The sequence below is a fragment of the Phalacrocorax carbo genome, chromosome 7, assembly GCF_963921805.1.
Source record: "Phalacrocorax carbo chromosome 7, bPhaCar2.1, whole genome shotgun sequence".
Classification (NCBI taxonomy): Eukaryota; Metazoa; Chordata; class Aves; order Suliformes; family Phalacrocoracidae; genus Phalacrocorax; species Phalacrocorax carbo.
Window position 1 is genome coordinate 30862579 of NC_087519.1, and position 18453 is coordinate 30881031.

The window sequence follows — 18453 nt, forward strand, 5'->3', positions numbered from 1 at the left end:
CGCCATCACTCCGAACATCCCCCCTTCCTTCTTCTTCCCCAGCTCTATATACTGAGCATGATGTCATAGGGTGTGGGATATCCCGTTGGTCAGTTTGGGTCAGCTGTCCCGGCTGTGTCTCCTCCCAGCTTCTTGTGCACCCGGCAGAGCATGGGGAGCTTGACCAGTGTAAGCACTACATAGCAACAACTAGAACATCTCCACATTATCACAACTGTTTCCAGCACAAATCCAAAACACAGCCCCATACTAGCTACTATGAAGAAATTTAACTCTATCCCAGCTGAAACCAGGACAGTATGTAAGCAAGTTGAGCAAATTGTTTCTTCCCTGTTCAAGCAGAGGACATGTTTTTGCTTGGATTTACTGGTACCAGGTATTTCTGTATGAGGATCTAGGTCTATCCAGCTGTTAAAATATCACTCTGGATTTATGCTATTGTAGGAGGGAACAAAATGCAGCCTGCATTTGGTGTGAGGTGCAAGCATTTGGAAAGGTCAAAGGAAAAAGTGTGCTTGGAATAGTCCTGGAGAGGAGGGCTTCTTCCGAGTGGTGGTTTCTGCTGGGGAGAGCAGTCCTCTGCTGCTCAAAGGCAGTCCAGAGCCCTCTACCTCTGCATTAATATTCCGCAATAGTAAAAGGAAACCATCTTCTGGGAAACTACGGTTTGGCAATGGAAAAAAAATAAAAAGACGAATGGATGTGGGGGCAGTGGGTCACAGCAGTGCAGGGCGCGAGGGTGGGAGGACTTGGGGCAGGGTTGGTGCTGGGGTGGCTATGCAGCTTTCCCAACCCGCCGTGCCCACAGCTCCCCGCTCCGTCCTCATCCTGGTTTAATCGCTGCTGACGGCTCCTCAGCGCAGGGCGTGGGATTGCTCATGCTGAAGGAAAGCCTGTCTGTGCGGCTGGTGCCCCTTCGTCGGTGTGCAGAACCCATGCAGTGGACCCTGCCGTGGTGTCACTGCTGAGGGGCATCTCACTGAATATACACTGGTTTACATGGCTAAGATGGACAGGTGTGTGATCACAGTCATCTGGGCTCAACATCCTCCTTCCTATGGTGACTAAGGGTTATGGGCACATTAATAGTAACTGTGTTTTAGCGTCCCAGAGTTTCAGTAAAACAAATGTATAATTCTGACACCTTGTAACAAGGTAGAAAATTGCTTCAAAAATTAATGTAATTTGTGGAGAAATACTTCCTGTACATGCAAGTTTTTAAACCTGAGTCTAGGGTGGGAACAATAACTATCACAGCTGACTTTGTTGTATGCCTTCTGGTAATACCAGAAGAAGAGGCTGATTTTTCTGTGATGTTTTACTCCAGGGAGGAGAGAAGAACTACTAGATGAGGGATTTCATCTGTGTGTGAGACACTGTAATGTGCTCAAGGCCATGGTGAGTAGAGTGACTGCACATCTTAGTTGAAATGCCAAAAAGATACTGATTCAGTGAAATAAATAAGGCATGGTTGGGGGGCTGTGGTCTGATGGAAAGAAGCAATTGTCCGAAGTCGCATCAGCAACTTGCAGGAATACATGTGGCCTCAGAGATTCCTGCTGCTCTCCATAAAGTATTGCATTAGAGGGTGAATTTTGGGAGTGCATTTTACACCGTGCCAGCAGCAGATTTGCTCAGAAACCTCAGGTTTCAGGTGGGAATTCCTCAAGCATTCCTATATGTGCAGCGGCATTGCTGTCAGCAGCAGATGGAGACTCCCAGCAAGTAACCCCAAAATGTTCTCTCACCAATGGTTAGTGCTGAGCTGCTAACACAGGGAGGGCTGCTCAGTGCTTTAACCCATCTCAGGCCTCTCAAAGCAACTGGATGAATGGTAGCAGAGTTGGTCACATCACTGTTTCAGTGATGGGCCCTGCTGAACAAGGAAGCCAGCAGATAGATACCTGTGATGTTTTCCAGGATCCTGAGGACTTACCTTCTGCAGAGATGTGCACTACCAAGTCTCTGTTTCATCTGCAGCTGAGCATTGGGTGCCCTTGTTGTTCCCTCAGCTCCTGCTGACCTCACAGGAGGTCTTTAATTCTCCAAAAACACCAATACTGTGATAAATGAGTATTTTAAACCATTGAAAGTATTTTAAACCATTAAACCTAGGGAGATGTAAAGGGGGGACCTAAATAGTCTGCTGAGACTATTATGACAACAAAACTTAGGCAAGTCTAGAAGTCACTTGACTAACACCAAGTAAAATCCTGCCCTTAATAGGCAGAAGATTGCAATGAAGTCATAAAGATGTGGTTTTGGTTTTTATTTATCGGCAGGCTCGAGGTCTGTATCACTAGCATCTGGAAAATGTGTTGTGGTCAGATCTTTGCACAAGGGAGCTGTGTGGAAATTTGCTGCTTTCCTGAGCAGAAAGCTGTGGTGAAAGGCTACCACACAAATGAAAAGTCATGGAGCAAAGCAGACAAAGCCCCAGCCACCAAAGGAACATCATAGTTAAATGGGATCCAGCACAACTTTATGGGTTTTCCTTTCCTCCTGCGCTCCCTAACGCCTGCAGCTCGCTGTTCTGCACAGCCCTATGCTTGCCCAGTGCTGATGAGGGCTGGGGAGGAGAGTGGCCACCAGCACTGGATGGTGTCTTTTTGGCCTAATTTCCTGCCTAAGTTTTCTTTCTTCTTTTCTAGAAAACATGGAGTTCTTCAAGTGGGAGGCCCGCTGAGGGCATGGGTGTGCTGGCACTGCCGTCGCATTTTCAGGCTTGAAACAAAAGGCTGCCTGTGGCACGAGGGCAGGAATTTCTAAGTGTCGCGCTGCATTGAATTCAACGAGTAGTTGGATGATACAGAGTAAATGAGTGATTATGTAAGAGTGAAAATGCCTTGATGCACACCAGTGGCTCTTTATGAGTGCATTGCTTTCAGCTCCGCTCCATCACACAATTTAACTGTGAGACGCCAAAAGCCAAGATGTCCAAGCTCAAAATTAAATTTCAGGGGCCGAGCCTGGAGCTGAAATTCCCACATCACTTTTTCCTTGCTTTGTGTCCATGCAAAGTGGAAGTATGCCTGCCTCCCAGAGCATGTGTTCATCAGCCATATTCATATTCTTTGCTCTTCTATTTTATTCTCTGAGCATAATATGTCAGCCAAGCTCCAGAAAAAGGAAAGGTTGACATTTATAGATATGCTTCTCTGTCCTAAAAGCAAAGCAAACAGGTACAACTTAATCTTTGAATCTAAAAGGCAGTCCTGAGAAGATTACCAATCAAGCCAATCACTGACATATTACATTTTCTATAAATGCATAGACAGATCTACACCTCACACCACCCAGAAGGCTCAGGGCAGAGTCATTTCCTTTAAATCCCATTATTCCAATTACACAGTTTAATTATATTGAATGCTCGGTAGCATACACAGGAAGGAAAACCCCATTTGTCATCATTAGCTGGTGTGCCCTCCAGCCCCAGCACTTTGGAACTGTGTAATGTTATTGACAGATCTGGTGTATCTCTGATCGGAAACAAGTATTTAGCCACGTAATCCTTGACAAGACATTGCTCTTCACTGGAGCCGAGACAGGCGCTTACAGTGCTCGTGAATTGTAACTTTACCTGTCTGTTCATGCAGGAGGGATGAACAACATGCCTAAGTCCTTCAGCACAGTCCTGTCATGTCCTTGGTTAGCTGGGCATGCCTTATGCCTCACGCATGGTTGGAAACTGATGGTGTGCATGAGGCCAGGCAGGGCTTCACACCTGGGTATAACTCATTGGCACTAATAATCTCTGCTTAACCTTCTTCTCTAGCGTCAGTTAGCTCATGGACCTTCTGAAAATACTGAATCAAAGGGTGAATGAGTTGTTCCTAAAATTTCATTTATTCAACTTATCATTAAACTTTATTTCTAAATTTGTTTTCCATCTCAGGAAATAGAAACAGCTCAGAAGAAACATTTGCTGATGAATGTTTTTGAGATCTGTGATAAAACAGCAGCTTTTTGTCACAAATGCATTACCTTTCACAAATTATGCGAGATGGGTTTGAATCTAATCTGTCACCTCTCCTTTGCTGATTCATTGCTAGTTCTTAAATGATGGGATAATTTTCTTTCTGAAAAATGCATGTTTATGGAAAACTCCCTCTGTCCCCATCGCCCCCCCCGCCCCCACCCCCACCTGCCCTGTACCTCTGTGAATCCTCTGACTGCTTTTCTGCCTCTGGCCTCCCACAGCAAAAGTTTCACAGTATTGCGATATTGATGTATTGGTTCTGTATGGCAGGGTATGGTCATTTGTCCATAAAGGCAAGATGCTTGAGGACATGGGACCCCAAGTGGTGACTTTGAAAATGAGAAAATAGCCCTGTATCATTAGCTTTTGACTTTTTTTTTTTTCTGTGCTGTTTCTATCTGTTCCAGTTTGCATGCCTGTGGGTGCACATGCACGGTTAGCTCATGGTCTTGAGCAGTGCTGTGCTTAGAGCCACCATCGACCTCAGCATCCCAGAAAGGCTGGTAGTGTGCCAATTAGCCACCCCTGCACCTGGCAGGCAGCAGCAGGTGTGGTGCCATGCCCTCTGTTAGCTGGTGCAGAGAGCAGGGCTGAATGTGGTGACAAAGTGAGGCTTTCTTGTATGTCCTGTGGAAAATGCCACCACATGGGGCAATGGAGCTATTTCCGTAGGGGACACCTCTCAGCTAAACCGCATGTTCTCATCTGCATCTATAAAAAACCAAGATGTAGTGTAGATTAGAAGACTAGTGGGAAAATAAGCGTGGGAGATGACGGGCAATGAAACCAGAGGGCAGTAAGTTTTAAGGACAATTTTACTGCAGGAAATCAGTGTATATACATTTCAACCTAGTTTATGCCAGTAACACTTAAATGACCAGGAACAAAAAAGCCCATGAGCAAAGTCCAAAAATACAGGTAAAAGCCTCTCACACTTGCATGTGCCACACTGTAGGAGTGATTGCTCCTCCTGCTCTGAAAGTGCTTCTGCTCAACTGTAGAAACAGGGAGGATAACTACAGGCAAATTCCAGACCGCTTGGTGAAAGCAGAAGATAAACTGGTTTGTTTTCCCGGAAGCAGGACAAGGTCAGGCGAGCATGTGTTGCAGTTACCAGATCTACCGCTGCTCTCTGTTGCTTCCCATTAGCAAAAATCTTTTTTTTTTTTTGTCTGGCAGTGGAGCTCTTGAAACATCAGGTGTCTCCACCCAAGCACAAGGCGCTCAGAAACAAAATGCTTCTTACATTTACATACTAGCAAAAGGGGTTTTTTCAGCTCAGGAAATCAATTATATGAGTCTGTAACATCAACATTAATGAGGCTGAATAGGCTGATGTACAGCCTGAAGAGTACTAAATGATCTGTTCCAGTATGTGTGCAGGTCATACGTAAAATTCATTCAAAACAGAGGCACCTGTATGATATATTTCTACAGCACCATACAAGTGGGGTATTGCTGCAGCCAGCCCTTGAATAAAGCATGGCTGGCTTTACAAACAATACTATCCTTACATCATCTTTGTTTTCCTCCTCCTTGGACCTGTGAGCAATAAATTGTAAATAAACTAAGCTTTTAATTTGGACTTTTAATAAGGTAAGGACCTTCCACACCCAAAGGATTGCACAACAAAGTGACCTTTCAAATCGATATTGTAGAAAAGAGATGCTCATTGTTGAGGGGTCGAAAGGAAAAAAAAAAACCAAAACCAAACCAGTTTAAGAGTGCTTTTGCCTTGATGCCATGGATAAAGTGGTACCTTCAAGGGTTACCCAGGCTGTCTCATGAAGGCTTGCAGCATCCCATGTAGGAGTTCCCTGTTTCACAGCACAACCAAGCCCACATCAACTACCCCTGCTTAGTGTACTATATTTTAGCAAAACACAAAGAGATGGAACTGTATTGGTTTAGCATCCTCCAGCACTGAGATTTGGTAGAAGACTGGTGAAAAAATGCCAGGAAAATATATAGGTCCTCAGGAGGACCAGGCATGCACAGCCTTCTCCTGTCTTCCTTGGAGTAACAAAGCCCTGTGTCCAGGCTAGACACCCTGCTTGCAAGCAGGTGCCATTGGCCTTACTGGCACAGACCTACCCTCTCCTGGTGCTATTTGGCTGCCACCATCTAAGACACCCTCTCTTGCTGTGTGCTGGTGGAAGCCTGGCCACTTCTGGCCTTTGCACAGGGTAGAGCACAACAGTCCTGACCATATGCCCAGCCTGTCTCCATCTCTGTCCCCACACCCATGATCTTCTACCCCAGCCACCTCACCCTCCTGGCCTACATCCCAATTTGGGGCTCTTTCCTAGGCCACCACCTCCAAATTAGCTGCTCCTCACCTGCGCCTCCAACCCTCTGCCATGAAACACTCCTCCCTCCCTTTGCCTTCCTCCATGTTCAATCTCCTTCTGGCACTGGCACCAGCAGCCACCACCTTCTTAGTCTTCACCACCAACTGTAGCTTCCTGCATGCTTGTGGTGGCACACAAGGCTGCGCCAACACCACTGCAGGAATCATCTCTGGAGAAGCTCATCTTCTTCTCTGCTTGCCAAAGGCCGTACCCTGCAATCCAAAACAATGGATGCTGCCACCCAGGACAGGGCTGGTAGGGTCTGTCTCCTGGGGCACAGCCTGGTCTCCCCAGTCCATGACATGGGGCAGAGCTCCTAGACAGGAAGCAGTGCATGTGAGTCCAGCCAGAGATGGATCCCACCACACCTACTTCAGCTGGGCCTTGGGGCTCAGTGCTAGGACAGGTGTCACATGACACCGTGCTGTGTCTATCTGAGGGGGTCACCAAAGCATCAAGGCGCTCAGGGCTTTCTGCCTCCTCACCTAGTGGAGGCTGGGCAGTCTGTCCTGCTGGAAGCAAGGCTAGTGAGAGGTACATGTCTCTTCTGATCTTGATTTTGGACTGCAGCATCCATCTCATCTCTGTCTTTGAGATGGAAGGATGCATACTCGGCCATCTCATCTCCCACCTGCCCTCCTAAGACCTGTCGTGGATGACAGAGTTTGGATGGACCCTGCTGACAGAGCCTGCTCAGTGATGACTTAGGCTATGGACAGGGTTTCTTCCACAGGCTGCCCCAAACAGTGTTCAGGCCCCCCCCGCCCAGGGAGACCTCTGTGCTCTACAAGCAGCAGCACAGGTGCCCACCATGTGGGCCACACCATCCTACAGGAGCTCTCTGGCCCCTACCATGCAGTGAGACAACCACAACTGTGTGTAGGTGTGTGACCTGTGAGTCACCGCTCACCCCCGTCCCGTCTTGCAGGGCAGGGCTCAACCGAAGCTCTTGTGCCCACCTTGCCATGGAGGGACCTCTCTGAGAGTGACAGACAGTGGGCACAGCTGCCTTGGTAAATACGGCAGTGTCAGTATGCACAGAGGCAACCTGATTTTCACTTGCCTAGCACTGACTGAGACAGCAGGACATGTTTGCAGAAGTGTGTATGTGGCAACCTGGGTCTTTCCTATGACCCACTAGCCACTTCTCAACACAATAATTTGCTGTGCTTCCAGTCTGGAGTACTGCCCTCCAAAGGCTTTTGCTTGCATCAGGGGCTCACATGACAGTCTTGAGATAGAAGTGCCCTTACACGAAGGCATGTGTGTCCATTTAAGTGACAGGTGGGATTGGAAATTGACCTGAGCTGTGATGAAGAGGAAGTTTGAGATCAGACACACCAGGGCAATAGCACTGCACATATACGCCATGGGAAAACCTGATCTGAAACACCCTCACAGCCCCCTGGCATGTTTCACATAGGAGCTCTGCCTAGTGTAGCACAGGCTACACTCGGTCCCTTCCACTACTCATGTGATGCCATCTGTGGCCTCCCCACCTGGCACCCTGCCCGTGCAGGCTGCCCTGGCAGCCCACACCTTGCCCAGCCCCATGGCAGCATCCAATGCTGTCACCTTTTCCCACCTCGCTGCCCCACTGTTGCCCAACTCCACCCTGCAACAGGGTGTGCAACAGCTGCTCCGCAGGGGTGCAGGAGTTCTACAGGCTCCAACTCCACAGCTCTGCCTAGGTGACAGATCACATGTACAGCTATGGCAGGGGACCAGCCTCTCCCCACAGTGCACACCTGGCCTTATCGCGGTGAGGCCATGTGCTCAGTGCCCCCAGCAGCAGACTCCCAGGAAGGTGCAGTCTGGCTCCTAGCTGTGTTTCTGCAGAACTGACACTCATGTGACTAATCTTGATGCTGTCTCACACTCTGTGGATACAAACACACTTATCAACAAGTCTCCCCTGGAAGGGTAAGCACCATGCTTTGATGGTTGCCACTGCATTGCTTCTATCATGCCACACCATCCCACACTGAAGCATACTGACGCCCCCTCACAAAGCCCTGGGAAGGTATTTGCTTGCTTCCCAACTAGGCTGTGGCTTGTGTCCACTTAGCATTTCAGAGTTCAAAACCATGTCTACCTGTTTGGAAGATGGGTGTCCCAGCCTTTCTGCTTCCCCTCATGCATCCACTCTGCAGCGTCAAGGGGCTGCAGCAAGGACACTCAGTGCAGCATTTCTATTTGAAGCTGCTCTTGCCCCAGGCACTATACCCAGATTTTTGAACAGCAGCACATAAAGTTGGAGCTGGCATCTTCCACAGGAAAGCTTAGCCTGCTCCTTTTATTTTCCCTGCCCAAAGTAATTTTCTACTGCTGCTCATGTCTCTTTTTACAGCCAGGTCTGCATGTGAGCTGGCACTTAAAGTGTGCTCTTCCCTTTAACACTTCTGACTTACTCAGAAGTCACCCCTATCATCAGGAAAGACAGGAAGGACCATCCAGAGAACTACAGGACAGTCAGTCTCACCTTGATCCTTGGGAAGGAGATGGACAAAATCTTCTTGAAAACCATTTAAAAGCATACTAAGGACAAGAAGGTGCTTGGATTTACAAAATCATACCTGACCAACTTGATAGCAGCCTCTGAAGAGATGACTTTGGTGGATGAAGTGAGAGCAGTGGATTGATGTTTACCCTAACTTTAGTGTTGAAAGCCTTACTGTCTCCCGTAATACCCTCACAGATGGACTGATGAAGTATGGGCTAGATAAGTGGACACTGAGGTGGAGTGAAAACTGGCTGAAATGCCAAGCTCCAAGGGCTGTGATTAGCAGCATAAAGTCCAGCTGGAGACCAGTCCCTAGTGGAGTCACTTGGAGGTCAAGACTAGGGCAAATAATGAAGATGCCAAACAATAATGGCCTGGCACTAGGACAGAGTGCACCCTTGGAAAGTTTGCAGATCATACAAAACTGAGGGGAGTGGCTGATACACCAGAGGGTTGTGCCACCGTTCAGAGGCACAATAATGGTGGAGAAATGAGCTGACAGGAACTTCATGGGGTTCAACAAGGAGAAGTGACGAGTCCTCCACCTGGGGAGGAACAGCCCCAGGCACCAGTAGAGACTGGGACTGACCGGCTGGAAAGTAGCTTTGCAGAGAAGGACCTGGGATCCTGGTAGAAGCCAAGCTGACCCTGAGCCAGCAATGCGCTGTTGCAGCAAAGGCGGGTAACAGCATCCTGGGCTGCATGAGGATAAGCATTGCCAGCAGGTCAAGCAAGGTGATCCTTCTCCTCTACCTACCAGTGGTGAGACACATCCGGTGTGCTGTGTCCAGTGCTGGGTTCCCCAGTGCAAGACAGACATGGACTTACGGGAGGAGGTCCAGAGAAGGTTCACAAAGATGATTAAGGGACTGTAGCATCTCTCGTAAGAGGAGAGTCTGAGAGAGCTGGGACTGTTCAGCCTGTAGAAGAGAAGGCTTGCAAGGATCTTATCCATGTGTATAAACACTCAATGGGACAGCGTAAAGAAGACAGAGCTCTTCTCAGCAGTGACAGTGAGAGGACAAGAGGCAATGGACACAAACTGAAATACAGGAAGGTCCTTTTAAACATAAGAAAAAATGTTTAATCTCAGGGTGATCAAACCCTGGAACAGGTTGGTCAAAGAATTTGTGGAGACAGCCTTGAAGATATTAAAAAAAAACAAATTGGACATGGGCCTGGGAGCCCTGCTTTGAGCAAGAGGTTGGAGTAAACTTTCAGAAGTCCCTTCCAACCTCAGCCATTCTGTGAACAAAGCCATCAGCCTGGGCTGCCAGTCAAAAATAACTCACATCAGCCTCTGTTTGGGAAATGCAGCTGTAGCTACCACAGGCAAGCAGCTCCCACAGCCTTTCCTTTGTTTCTGTCTTTACACACCTTTCCTGTCCTTAAACACCTTCAGTGATGCTCCAGTCCCTCTTCTGTGCTGCGATCCAAAGAGCTACTGCAGAATTTCGTAACAGTGTGCTACCCTGCCCTCTTCCACCGTAGCACCTCACAAATGCCAGATGTTATCTGAGGGTCTTATCAGCATGCGGTTCAGAGACATTTTACGTGGTTCCTACCTTACACACTGGTGGCTGTCCTCCATGACAGACAAACGTGGTAGAGCAGAGCAAGTGGGTCTTATCTTAAGGAACTGCTGTTGTATCCTCTCCTCTGCACAGCCCTGCTGGACAGCTGTGCTGCAGCGCTTCTTCTGCTTGATGCCACCTGGTGCTTCCTGAGCCAGGGATACCTGGGCCACATCGGCACCCTGACCTCCTTCACCCACCACACCAGTGCCTGCATGCTCTCACCTCTGAGCCTGAGCCAGCAGGCTTCTCTTCTCTCACAGCTTATGCATTTTAATAGCCAGTGGCATACCCATCCTGCTATTTTATGAGCATCCAACCACCATTAGCATCACTGCAAGGAAGTATTGCAGCTCATTAGATACTAAGGGTAAGTGGGCAGCAAGATGATTCCCCACTAACTATATTGCATGCTGATTATTGACAGCAATGAAATAGCCCATCACAGAGCCCTTTGGGCTTACAGCTCTCCCCCCTCCACTTCTGTCAACGCTGGGTCAGACAAGTGAGGCTCTTTGCCATGCACGTGAGATACCAAGGCTTTGGTTCAGTTGCCAGCCTGAAGCTCTTGGGTACTTTGGCTGTACTTGTACTCAAATAGAAGTGCAGGCTAGAGCCCTGCCGCTGGCCCCATTGTAGCCATCTCCTGCTCCATCCCTGCCCCAGGCACCAAACCCATCCCAAGGGGCTGTTTGTGTGCAGCAGTCTCCATCTGAGCAGGGTTGGAGAGACTTTCTCCAGCCTAGAGAGCATACACTACGTGACAAGCTGATCAGTGTGCCCACCTCCCCACCTACAGCTGTGCAAGTATGACTCTGTTCAGCACTCAGCTGGAGGGCCCTGCACCTCTAATGATGATCCAATACCAGATGTCGCATCTACCTGACCTTGCTTAGCTTAGGTGTCCGCACAGCATTTCAAATCCACAGCTGCTGAGTACCACTGGCAGCCGTTGAACACACCATTTTAGAAGGTGCTTAACGATGAGGTGCTAGCCCTCACTGGAAAGTATTACCACTACTTGGTCATCAGATTGACAGTCAAGACCAATCTGACATTGAATCTTCTGCAACAGGAGGAGGAGCTGCTATAGAAACAGTCAAGTACCAGTGAGCTGTTGGTGCCAGGCCCTGCACATGCAGCCTGTGCCTATCCTTCAGCCCCAGCAGACCCTGCTCCTCCTGGCCAGGATGTGCAGCTACCTCCCTGCCTCCAGTGGAACCCACTGCTGATTTTGTGGCATTAAAATTACAGGTAACATCATTGTTTCTTTCTCTCTTGTTCTCTGTGAACTTCTGCTCAGGGTCCTGCTGTGGTTGGGAAGTGGCAAAGGAAGCTTAGACACCTAGTTTCTGCAGGGCAGTGCAGTCCCTGCGATGCAAAGGTCCATACAGCAGGTAGCGATCATTGAGCCTTTCAGTTTCTGTTCTTACTTCAAGGTATTCTCTGGGTACTTTACCTTTACAGCATATTACTTCCTAACAGCAGCTGGGAACTGGAAGCTAAATTCATCCCAACATGGGAATAAAGTTATTCCAAAAGATGACTATTTTGTCTAAGTGAACCCTTCTACCCACTTCCAGGGTCTTTCAAAGCAGTTCCGTCATTAGGGTGACTACGTTACTGTTTTCAAGGGATGCAGTGATAGATAAGCCTCAAAGAACACAAGTTTCGAAAAAGAAAAGAAAGAAGTGCTGTGCCTTTGATCACTGTGTTTGAAAGCTGTGAACAACACAGCAAGGTTGGAGCAGGCAGTTTCCAGGTTTCTTCATGCTGTTTGGAAACAGAGCAAAGCCCCTCACTTAAGTGCTGTGGCAGGGCCCTCTCCTAGGGCTCTTCCACCATGGAGGCACTTTATCTGCTTCCCTCCCAGGTCAGCTTGCTGCCCAGGGCACAGCCAGCAGTGCCCGTGGTTAGATTAACATGCGTGGGAAGTACTGCCCTGTCCAAGTCTATTCTCATACCTGTGCAGCATATTTATTAAATCTTTACTGAGAGCTACCCATTTAATTTATAGGAAAGCTGGTGAATTTCAGGGCAGTTGATGTGGAGGTGGCAAGTTTGAAGGCAGTTAATGCAGAAGATGCCATGCTGTACCCCATCCCTCCCACCCCATTTTCCTTCTTCCTCTCCCTCTACTCAGTTCCAGGTCCCTTCCCTCACCCACCCCAGCAGTGTCTCTTGGCTCCTATGGTGTCCTTAGTCATTTCACCCTTTGTTCCTCTGGTACCTGCTCACTTCTGAGTTCCCCCCACAAGGCAGGAAGATAATTTTGCATGCAAGACTCCCGCTCAGGTCCAGCAGCTTCCCCACAGGCACCCTGCTGGGAAATACACTGGGTGTTTGCCACCACAGTGCTACTGTGACAGCCACTGTGCCCTCAGCCTCTGCCTTACTTCTTTTCCTCCAAGCTGCCTGTTAAGGGTCTGGAAGGAGCCTGCTACTTCTTGAGCTGCTGGAGGAAATGAGCCCAGCCCTGGCCTTCCTCCCCAGCTGGCCACCAGCTTCCATGGTGGGGGAAATGCACATTCCACAGTATTAGTGACCTTGTCAGTCAAGCCCTCACCTGTTCCTGGTCCTCTAGAGGCAGCAAGATACTGTTTTACAGCTGTCTCCATCCTTTTCTCAAGGCTATAGGTTGCTACCTAGCCCATCTGACGCTGCAGCCATCTCATCTACCCCACCATAAGCATTTCCAAAGCCACAGGATATGCTAGCTTATCAAACTGCATCTCTTCAAAAACATTTTGTGCTCAGGCATACCCTATCTGTGCTATGTGGCCTGTTTCAAAACCCTTTGCTCATTTCCTCCCTCCTTCCCCCAGTCTCTGGGCTGCCTTTTGGCCTGGAGCACTTGCAAGCCCTGAGCTGCACCAAAGCCCCACAGTAGGGCAGGGCAGTGATGCTGGGAACTGTGTTTGGGCCACATCTCCAGCTCCAAAGGCAGTGACAGCCAGAGCCCTTTCATGCTACAGAGCACACCAGCATGGTTTGTCTGCACTGTACTTCAGCACAGAGGCTGCTGCTGGCATTTCAGACCAGGGCCAATGAAAAGCAACCTGGGCATCAGCCATGACAGCAAAGACATCTGCCTCATGCAGTTAGCAAGCATAATGATATGCTTGATATGCTTGATATGATATGCAGCTCTTGTTGTAAGGTGTTTCCCTCCTACTACCTACTGTAGTTCAGAGATGTTTTCCATGGTGACAGCTGTCAAGCTTCCTCCCAGGAAGCAGGCGACGAGCAGCAAACCTTTGTTGGGAAACTCAGACCTGAGCGCATAAGAATTGTAAGAGAGCTCTACACAGGAGTCATGTTAATGTCTGCTAGTGCCCAAGACACTTACATATCCCTCTAGCAATTGTGTTATTTGTGTGTTTATCGGTTACTTCAGAACAGAAGTCTGATTTTGCAGGCAGTGCCCTCACCAACTGATCATAAGGACTGCATTGCTTGCAGAGGCAAATCATAGAATAGTTAGGGTTGGAAAAGACTACTAGGATCATCAAGTCCAACCAGCAACCCAACACCCCCATGCCTCCTAAACCATGTCCTGAAGTGCCATGTCTACACGTTTTTTGAATGCCTCCAGGGATGGTGACTCCACCAGCTCTCTGGGCAGCCTGTTCCAGTGCCTGACAACTCTCAGTAAAGAAATTTTTCTTAATATCCAGTCTGAACCTTCCCTGGAACTTGAGGCTGTTTCCTCTCGTCCTATCACTAGTTACCTGGGAAAAGAGACTGACCCCTCACCTCACTACAACTTCCTTTCAGTTGTAGAGAGTGATAAGGTCTCCCCTCAGCCTCCTCTTCTCTACACTAAACAACCCCAGCTCCCTCAGCTGCTTTTCATAGGGCTTGTTCTCCAGACCTTTCACCAGCTTCACTGCCCTCCTCTGGACACGCTCCAGCACCTCCATGTCTTTCTTGCAGTGAGGGGCCCAAAACTGCACACAGTACTCGAGGTGCAGCCTCACCAGTGCCCAGTACAGGGACACAATCACTTCCCTGCTCCTGCTGGCCACACTATTCCTGATACAAGCCAGGATGCTGTTGGCCTTCTTGGACACTTGGACACACTGCTGGCTCGTGTTCAGCTGGCTGTTGACCAGCACGCCTGGGTCCTTCGCCACCGGGCAGCTTTCCAGCCACTCCTGCCCAAGCCTGTAGCATTGCCTGGGGTTGTTGTGACCAAAGTAAATAGCTGCTTAACCAGGCATGTTCAGTCATGGTGTCACTTCCTACATCTCTGAAAGCTGTAGGATTTCACCAGCTCCCTCACCACTTCACTCTCCTTTTAGAGTGGTAAATAACTTATTTTAAATTAAAAGGTTAAATTCTTTCCAAAGTGCATTTAGGTGCAAGTGGAAATTCAGTGACATATTCACAGAATCACCAGTTCAGAGAATTGTTCCCTGTGCACGTCACATAGAGCCACTTTGCACAGAATGGGTTCTGATGAACCCGGATTTTTATCAGCCCATGAACTCATGATCTTCACGTAATCAATACTCTTGTGAAACATCTAGTAGCCAGTGTGACAGAGGCTCAGTACCTACTACTTACATCTCATGGGTTTCTTGGGGTAGCAGGATGCCTGCCTTGAGCATCTAATGCAGCCTTTAATGGCAAATTCCTTGTTTTGCACTAGTGTTTCCTCTTTCAGGTGTGTTTTTCTGCTTTACATCTGCAGACTCATACTCTTTCCTGGAACAAATGGGCTTAAAGTTAGGTTAATCCTTCCATCCCCATTCCCTTCCCAAGGACATGGAAAGCAGCATGTCTCACTCACTCCCTTAGGGTTTCAAGCATGCCTTTGGGATGCAGGAACTCAGATTCAGCTCTGTTTTCCTCAGCTTGGAGCAGGAGCTCCAGGTTTGCAAGGCAGCCCAAAGACTCAGAAACCTGCCCAGTTAGAGCCAAAGCATAATGATGTCTATCTACTATGCCCTTGAAGTCCTTCACCCCCCTCCCTAGTTTGTCTCCCAAGCCAGTAGAACTGGTAGAAGACCTTTTGCTTATGGGTTCTGCTGGGCTATAGCTTTGGTTGCTGTAATCCCTGCCTAGCTCAAAACAAAGCTAAGGGTAATTTTACCTCATTTGCACAGCCTGGCTTAAGGAATTAGTGTTCACCTTGTCACAGGATGCCCTCACTATCTATGGGACTCTTCTAAGTGCTATTCCACCTGTTTAATAAAGGCTGTCTGCCATGTCCTGTTGGAAGTGTAGCTTGAGATATATACTCATAAACTGCATAAACATAAACAAAGTCTGACAAAGGATGCATCCTGGTTAAAGGCTGACTGAGAAGGCCAGCTTTCTAGATTCAAATTCACATTCATAACAAAGTAAATATTTACTTAAATACCCTTTTTTATAGAAGCCATGCATCTGTTAAGAGGTAGGAGGAAAGTCTTACCACGTCTTTTCCCATTTCAGGTGTCAGGACATCATACAACATCTACACATCAGGACAATGAATGTGTCCAACAACTGCAATGGCACAAATCTAGAACTGTATCACCATGTTCGTCTCATTGAATTTGCTCTGTATAACCTAATTTTCTTTTTTGGAGCACTATTTAATGGCCTTGCCCTCTGGGTGTTCTTCTGCAAGATGAAGAAGTGGACAGAAACCAGGGTGTATGTAATCAATTTAGTCTTTGCAGACTGCTTCGTCATCTGCACCTTGCCTTCCATGGCTTATTTGCTCTGGAATAAGTCAACCCGAGATTACCTCTGCCAGTTTACAGAGGCAATGTATTTTGTCAACATGGTAGTGAGCATCTACATAATTTCATTTATCTCCATCGATCGATACGTTGCCATAAAGCACCCCTTGAAAGCCAGGACCTTCAGATCTCCATCAAAGGCTGCCCTCCTCTGTGGGCTTCTGTGGGTCTCCGTGATAATTGGTGTCACCTTACATCTTTGGCAGAGAGACACAGCGCTCTGCTTTCAGAAGGATACCACCGCACCCGCCTCTCTGAGCCTGCTTTCCATTTTCTTCGTTTTTACTCTTCCATTAGCAATCTTGACTTTTTGCTCCACAGAAGTAATTAGGAACCTTAAGAGACATCTGAACACAAATTCACCAGAGGAGAAATTAATCCAGAAAGCTGTTCACATTATTTATGCAAATCTGATTGTATTTCTAATATGTTTTCTGCCAGCCTACCTTGGGCAACTTGCCAGGTTCATAATGGACAGTGTCGGAGCTACCTGTTTCCTGCTCCAGGTTATGAAGAGCTACTCCTCTGTGACAAGGTGTATTGCCACATCTAACTGCTGCCTGGATAGCATCTGCTACTACTTTGTGACAAAGGAGTTCCATGAAGCCCTTGTACTGCCCAAACCCAGCACTGAAAAAACAGATCAAATCTACCCCTCGGAGACACACACTTGCTAGGGGCAGGGAGGGGGGGGACACAAAAAACATCAAATCCAAAAAACCCCAAAACAACTCTGTACCATCAAGAGAAGACACAACTTCAGCATTATTGGGATAACTACTGCTCTTTCTCTCTAGGGAGATCTTTGTTAGGTATAGCATTACTAAGTTAATTGTGATTTATACACTCTGCTTCTATTAAACAGATAAGTGATTTCACAGAGATGTGTAAAAGTGTGTATGTAGTTGCTGGTTGTTCACATGTCTCCATTCCACCCTCCAGCACCTATTTGTTACTCTTACAGGAAGACAGGTGGCCCACGTATACCTCCCTGTTTTACTTCATTTTGCCGCTAAAGTCAATTGATCCATATTGTCAGCACGTACAAAAGAATATATCATCTTTTACCTCATTGTGTATTTCAGGCTGTTTGCATTATTAAAATAATCCAGTTTATTTTTATCATCTCCCTTTGGTGGGCTGGGGGGTGTGGTTCAGACGGTACCAGAATATTACTAAGTACATGGCCTTACAAAACAACCTAGACTCTGCTGACTGTCCTTCCCCTTCAAGTCAATGGGTCAGACAGATGTGAAGGAACACTTTTAGGATGAAAGCAAGACTTGTCGAGTGCCATAGAAGCACAAAGTCCAGGAGATTTCAGAGCTGAGTCCTCCTGCCAGCTCCCCTCCTGCTGCACTGCTGAGCCCTGGCACAGAAACACCTCCTTAGAGTAGCTGTTCCCAAAGGACTGCTGCTCCCACCTGTGGGAAAGCCCTTTTAACTCTTTCTAGACCTTTGCTACCCATGCATTGCTATTCCCTGGGTTTATGTTGTGGCATCAGGCTGGCCCCCAGGTTCAGCCTTCTGGCCACATCTCAGGGTCACAAAATCACCGCCCAGCTGGACACAGCTGTGTCTGGGTTTCTGCAGCCTGCCCACATCAACACCCCTAACACTTTCATGGGGGTAATGCATTTGTCCATGAGTCAGCAGCCTAGAAAAGTCAGGGGAAGTGGGGAGTGGGTTGACCCACCTACCTGTTATACAAATGCTCCCTAGGACTGGGCTTTTTTTTTCTAAATACTGAAAAAACTGCAACATGGCCTCTGAGCTCTGCCCAATCAATGCTCAGAGCACTCCAAGAGACAGTGTGGGCGCCTTTCCTGCCCACTTAAGCAGTTTCGCCTGTGACCAACATCTGCCTTCAGGGAGCCCATGGCTGCTGCTCAATCTGCTGTTGGCACCTTTGGGAACATGAGCTCAGGAGACATGAATTAATGGAACAAATTCTGAGGGAGTCAGAGTCTGGCTCCTTTCAGCTGGCTCACATAGATGGGACTGCAACCGCTGCAACCAACAGACAGCAAAACCCATAAAAATTACTATAAAATACCACTGGGACATGTTCTTAAACATGCTTCTAAAGGTCCTGACACCTGTGGTGTGCTCACTGCCACACTGGTCTCTTGCCCATGCCCGGTTGGCAATGACTGTCATTACCAGCTTGGGCCTTCCAATGATGCTGATGAATAGCGTTAGCCGCCTGGCTGCTTTGCAGAGGACAAGCAGGCCCGTAACGTCTGTCACCTTTCTTGTAAAGACACCAAAAAGAAGCATGCTTGGTTCCCTCACCCTGGGCTCACTGTCA

General features: G+C 48.0%; 1 non-coding gene across 1 annotated transcript; it reads left to right on the forward strand.

Moving 5' to 3' along the window:
* Positions 1-304: 304 nt before the first annotated feature.
* On the forward strand, positions 305-17507 carry LOC104043250 (uncharacterized). The gene is made up of 3 exons (XR_010373857.1): positions 305-1398; positions 11483-11661; positions 15850-17507. It is a non-coding gene; the product is annotated as an uncharacterized LOC104043250 (transcript).
* Positions 17508-18453: the final 946 nt, after the last annotated feature.